We start from the raw sequence: 6,912 nt of genomic DNA, 5'->3' as shown, positions 1-6,912 counted from the left end.
TTTTTTTCTTTCTTTCATTTGTTTTGTGGTTGTTTTTGAGACAGGGTTTTTCTGAGTAGCCCTGGCTGTCCTGGAACCAGCTCTGTAGACCAGGCTGGCCTTGAACTCAGAGATCCACCTGCCTTTGCCTCCCAAGTGATGGGATTAAAAGCGTGTACCCCATTGCCTGACTGTATTTTCCAAAAGCAGACATAGTAATTGTGGTAGTCTGAGAGAAAATGGCCTACATAAGCCCATAGGAAGTTGTGCTGTTAGAAGGTGTGGCCTTGTAGAAGCAAGCATGGCTTTGTTGGAGGAAGTTTGTCACTGTGAGGTGGACTTGAGATTTCAGAAGCTCAACACAGGCCCAGTGTCACTCTCTTCCTGCTGCCTGTGGATACAGATGTAGAACTCTCGGCTACCTCTCCAGCACCGTGTCTACCTGCGTGCTGCCATGCACCCTGACAATAATGGACTAAACCTCTGAACTGTGAGCCAGCCCTCAATTATGTATTTCCCTTGCTGTGAGTGCTGGAGAGATGGCTCAGCGGTTAAGAGCACTGGCTGCTCTTCCAGAGGACAAAATTCAATTCCCAGCATGTACATGGCAGCTCACAACTGTCTGTAACTCCAGTTCCAGGGGATCTGGCCCTCATACCAATGCACATAAAATAAAATTTAAGAAGAGAAATGAAAGAGTTGCCATGGTCATGGTATCTCTTCACAGCAGTAGAAACTTGAGGACCCCACATGTCCTTCTGGTCATTGATTTTAGTTCTTGCGATGGTCTCATATGACTCAGGGCTACTTTGTACTCACTAGCTGTGCTTAGCCTTGACCTCCTTATCATCCTGACTCCACTTCCCAAGTTCCAAGCTAACAGATCTGCACCTCATGCCCAGTCCACATATTCTTACAATGTCATATAGACGCTCTCCCCTTCCCTTGAATCTGAAGAAATGAGATCCATCTTCACTCTGGTTCTTTGGAGGCTCGCTCTCTTGGAACCCAGCGCTGGGAGGAAGCCTTCCCACTGGGCTTATGTGGAGAAGCATATGAGGAAGAAAGAGCTGGGTTGGAATGCAGCTCAGTGGAAGAGAAATTGCCTGGAATGTTGGAAGCCACAGCACTGAATAAGAAATTAAGAAAATGGATCCTTCAGTTTCCAGAAATCCACCCAGTTCATACATTAGAATATAGAAATGTGCTATCCTACTTAATTCTGCCTGAATTGCAGACCTATTAGCAAGGTAAGTGATGGAGGTTGGTAAGGTGCTCCACATAAGGATGATTTGTTAAAGCAGCAGGTCAATGTTTGCCATGCCGTAGGGTGGTACCACTCAGTGTCTAGGGATGGACCCCAAACTGCTTTGTTCAGTGCCCAACCAGCTCTGCCAGTCATGAGTTGTATGGCCTTTGAAAAGTTACTACATCTCAGTGCTTCAACAGCACGCCATCAGTATGGATCAAAAAAATTGGTGGCACACACCTTACCACAGAGTTCTAAGCCAGCCAGGGCTACACAGTGAGATTCTGTCTCGAAAAAAAAAATGGATTTTTAATTTTTTAAAAAAGATTTATTTATTTATTATGTATACAACATTCTCCCTCCATGTATGCCCTTACGCCAGAGGAGGGTGCCAGATCTCACTCCAGATGGTTGTGAGCCACCATGTGGTTGCTGGGAATTGAACTCAGGACCTCTGGAAGAACAGTCAGTGCTCTTAACCTCTGAGCCATCTCTCCAGCCCCTGGATTTTTAAATTTCAAATTTATTGGGGACTGGAGAGATGGCTCAGAGGTTAAGAGCACTGACTGCTCTTCCAGAGGTCCTAAGTTCAATTCCCAGCAGCCACAGGGTGGCTTACAACCATCTGCAATGAGACCTGGTACCTTCTTCTGACCTGCAGGCAGAATATAGGCAGAATACTGCATACATAATAAATAATAAATCTTTTTAAAATTTTTTAAATTTATTGAAAGCATAATGTTATTAAATGCAGGGCTGGAGAGATGGCTCAGAGGTTAAGAGCATTGCCTGCTCTTCCAAAGGTCCTGAGTTCAATTCCCAGCAACCACATGGTGGCTCACAACCATCTGTAATGGGGTCTGATGCCCTCTTCTGGCCTGCAGGCATACACACAGACAGAATACTGTATACATAATAAATAAATATTAAAAAATGTTATTAAATGCAGGGATAAATTCATAAGTAAATTTGTTCTTATATATATGTACATGTATGTGTATACAACTTTAGTTCTGTCTCAAATGATTGTGCTGGGCGCAGTGGCTCACACCTATAATTCTACCCATGAGGTGCGGGGGTGGAAGCCAAAGGATCAGGGGTTCAAGCCCTGATTCAGTTGCACAATAAGTTCCAGGCCAGCTGGGCTATGTAAGACTCTAGCTCAAAAAACCAAAACTATTCAGTGATCTTTTGTGGGCTGGTGAGATGGCTTACCAGGTAAAGGCGCATGCTGCCAAGTCTGAGGACCTGCCATGATCCCCAGGACTCACATGCAGCTTGACCTTTGTCCTGCACATGTGTGTTGTTACATGTACAAACTCATATCTATACAGAGGCATTTCACAGATAAAAATGTAATACAATTTTCAAAAGACATATGATCTTTTCTTTCTTATTCACCCCACTAGAGTGTAAGCCCAAATAAAGTGGGAATATTTTCCTATTCATTGCTATGACTCTGAATGCCTGGAACCAGACATAGAGTGCAAGATAACTTTGTTAACAAAGGGATGAATCGTACAATCTCCAATGTTGGTAAATGGAAGATTTCTTGGTCCCTATACAGTGTCTGTTCTTTTGTTTGGGTTTCGTAAAATACTGTCCCAGATTCTTTGCACCTATGTAATGTAATTCATTTCCCATAAATAAAACCTAGTCTGATGACTGGGCTAGATGGCTCATGACTTTGTTGTTGTGATTATTGTTTTTGTTTTTTGAGACAGGGTTTCTCTGTGTAACAGCCCTCGCTTTCCTGGAAACTAGCTCTGTAGACCAGGCTGGCCCTAGAACTCACAGAGATTCACCTACCTTTGCCTCCCCAATGCTGGAATTAAAGGTATGCGCCACCATAGCCCAGCTGCTTGATAGCTCATGGCTTTAATTCCAATATCCAGGAAGCACAGTTGAGAGGGCCTTTATGAGTCAAGACTAGCCTGGTATACATAGAGAGTTCTAGGCCAGCCAGAGCTACACAGTGAGACCCTGTCTCAAAAACAAAGAAGAAAAACAATAACAAAACTCTAAACCAAAGGTCTGCTAAAAATGTTGAAATTTTTACCTTCATGTAAGCACTGTCCTTCCTCCTGTCCCCTACTGCCTGAAATGCAGGCTAGAAAGAGCAGTCAGAAAGCTGATGGGTGTGAGGGTTACAAGGGGAAAGAACACTTTTGTGACTCTGATAATCTAGTGGAGTCATGCTTCACTAACTGCAGACATCTGGTTATGTACGTAAAATGAAATCTTTGTAGTTAGCTTTGTTACATGCAGCCAAGTACTGTGGTTATTAGGATTAATATTTCCCCTTTAAGTGGTACGGGAGAATTGTCTGTATTCTGTCAATCATGTTTTAAATAAATGCGGATTGGCCAGGCAGGAAGTATACGTGGGTCAACCAGAGAGGAAGTAGAGGCGGGGTGATGAGAACGAGTATTCTGGGAAGCAGGAAGCTCCCTCTGCAGTTCTGCCCATACCACTGAAGAAGCAACATGTGAGCTGCCCAGCTGAGAAAGCTGCCACACTGAGCCATGTAACTAACATAGATAAGAATGGGTTAATATAAGCTACAAGAGCTAATAAGTAGCCTGAACTAATGGGCCAATCAGTTTTATAACTTATGGAGATCTTGGTATGATTTTCTTTGGGGCTTGCCAGCTGTGGGGAACTGGGCAGGACATAAACCCCAACAAGCAGGCCCCTGAATGTTACAGAATGGCACCTAACGTGGGGCCCAAACCCACGACCCTGAGATTAAGAGTCTCATGCTCTACCGACTGAGCTAACCGGGTTCTGTAATACCTTTACACTGACATCTTCTGTACTGCTCAGTAGAAGGGTCAGGACAGTCTGTCAGTGTGCATGTCCCTTACCACCCAGGTCTCAGTGGCAGAGATTAGGTAGAAAGGGGCACTTGACTTGGGATCATATATTCTTAAAAGTGGGAGTTGTGTGTAACCTCATTCTTTTTAAATGTTTTTATTTTTTTTATTTTGTATGTATGTTTTTTCCGGCATGTATGTATATGCACCACCTGTGTGCCTAGTACCTACCCTCAGAGGCCAGGAGAGAGCATCCAGTCCCTGGGAGTTCTGGATGGTTGTGAACTGTGCGGGTACTGGGAATTGAACCTGGGTTCATTGCAAGAGCAACAAGTCCTCTAAACTGCTGAGCCATCTCTTCACCCCCATACTGTTCATTCTTGAAATAAACATTTATGTGTTAAAATTCTATTAGCCATTGTATAGTTACTGAGGATATAGGGATGATTTAGGTGACAGCTGAGTTTCCATCAAACAGTGGCTCTCAGAGGGCACTATATGTCGCTGCTCCAGGTAAGGAAGAGGCCTGAGTCTAGCAGACTTAACATCCTATTCCTCATCTGTCTGCTTTATCCCAGCCCCACTTTCACGGTCTCTGCTCACCTATTCACACATCAGCTTGTTGGTTAAACACTGGAGTTTTCATCTTCAAGGACGCTGGATCATTTAGGTTCCAAACACTGCTTTCTTGCCCTCATGACCTCCTGCTGACCTGTTCTCCTAATAACAACACAACTGTGTGCACTCCGCAGATTCAGCTCTAGAGCCAGAAGCATCAACCTTACCCAGATGTCATGCATGACTGGGGCCGCATAGTCTCCAGCATAAAAGAGCTACAAGACATAGCCAGGTCAAAAACTCTAAGATAGCAGTGAAATACCTGAGACCAGTCAGTAACTCCAAAGATTAACACTTTGAAATCTCTGCCATGGGAACACAGTAAATGTGATATGGGTTGACATAGATCATTAAGACTGGTGACAGGCTGCCAGTTTGTTAGATACATTTGTTAGTTACTTTTAAAGTTTTGTTATTTATGTATGAGTGTAGCTACTATTGTAGGCAGGGGTTTAGGCTCTCTGGGGAATCTGATGGAAATTACACATACACACTATTTAGAAAGTTTCAAGAGGTCCAGGTGACTTGTCACGAGGTAGAAGCTTTCTATACAATAGTTGATATCTTACCTACAAGGAATATATGCTTATTATCCCCAGTGAAGTTCATGACAACCAGTTTGTAGAAAGCTCCCAGGTGAGTCCTTTGAAGCTGCTGCAGTTTCCTGAGGTCAAGCCACTCTTCACATTCTGTCTTTCACCCCACCTCCTTCCACACACACACACACAAAATCAGTCACCACGAAAGGGCTTGTACCCTACACCTGTGTTCTGTTTACTTTCTAGATCTTAGCTTGAAGCATTAGTCACATATGCCTCATGTCAAATATCTTGCTCTCCTAGATCAAGAAAGCAGCTACTGGAAAGCCTGTAACAAAGTAACAAGTATTAATAAGTGAATAAGCTCACGTGTCTACCTTATCCCAACTGCCACTTTGCACCATCGTTTCTAGGATACCTCTAGTGCCACAGAAACGCCTAGCTGGGTGTTCTGGCCATTTTGTTTTTGTCGTCTTGACACAAGCTAGAATTACCGAGGGAGAGGAGCCTGAGTTTAGAAAATGCCATAGGCAAGTCCATAGGACATTTTGTAATGAATAATTGATGTTGGAGGTCCCAGTCCACTGGAAGTGGGACCTGGGACAGTGGTCCTGAGTTATATAAAAAAGCAGGCTTGCAGGTGGTGGTGCATGCCTTTAATCCCAACATTTGGGAGGCAGAAGCAGGCAGATCTCTTGAGTTTGAGGCCAGCCTGGTCTACAAAGTGAGTTCCAGGACAATCGGGGATACAAAGAAACCTTGTCGTGCCAAAAAAAACAAACAATCAAACAAACAAACAAAAAAACCAACCAGCTAATAAGCCATGAGGAACAAGCCAGTAAGCAGCACTTCTCCATGGCCTCTGCTTTAGTTTCCATTTCCACTCCCAGTTTCTAGCCCTGAGTTCCTGCCCTGGCTTCCCTTCATGATGGACTCCAGCTGTCAGCTGAAATACACTCTTTCCTTCCCAGGCTGCCTGTGGTCAGTGTTTATCACAGCAGTAGAGACCTAAGACACTGAGCACACTGGTACACTCCTGCAATCCCAGCACTCAGGAGGCTGAAACAGAACGGTTGGGAGTTTGATGCCAGCCTGGATTGCATAGTGAAACAATCTCAAAGGCTGCCTATTCAGTACTTCAGCCCAGCCCAGTGTCTCATGGGGGTCACTTTATCCTCCATTGGACAGGGAAGTACACTTATTCTCTAATCTCCTCCCCTGTGAGGGTTACAGGGGACTAAATCTAGCCACATCACAAAACAGGATGTGACATTATCCTCATTCTGACACTCTACACCTCACTGCATAACACCCACCCCAACAAATGCTACACCACTGAACTACATCCCAAGCCCTACACACACCGACTCAAGTCCACTGCTCATCTCACCCCATAAATGACCTTTGGAGATTTCTGTGTGTGCAGCTGCTTTGCCTATACCACATGTGTGCAGGGCTGAAGCAGACAGGTGTCAGATCCCTAGATCTAGACACCAGAGTCACAGATGGTTGATAACCACCAGGTGGGTGCTAGGAATGGAATCCTGGTCCTCTAGAAGAGCAGTCTGTGTTCTTAACCACTGAATCATCTGCCCCATTAGTGACTCCCTTTATTTTTATTTATTTGTTTTTTTCAAGATAGAGTTTTTCTGCAAAACCACCCTGGCTGTCCAGAAATTCACTGTAGACCAGGTTGGCCTTGAAATCACAT

The sequence above is a fragment of the Myodes glareolus genome, chromosome 9, assembly GCF_982192425.1.
Source record: "Myodes glareolus chromosome 9, mMyoGla1.1, whole genome shotgun sequence".
NCBI classification, from domain to species: Eukaryota; Metazoa; Chordata; class Mammalia; order Rodentia; family Cricetidae; genus Myodes; species Myodes glareolus.
The sequence above is the reverse complement of the archived record's forward strand: the minus strand, read 5'-3'. Positions refer to the sequence as shown.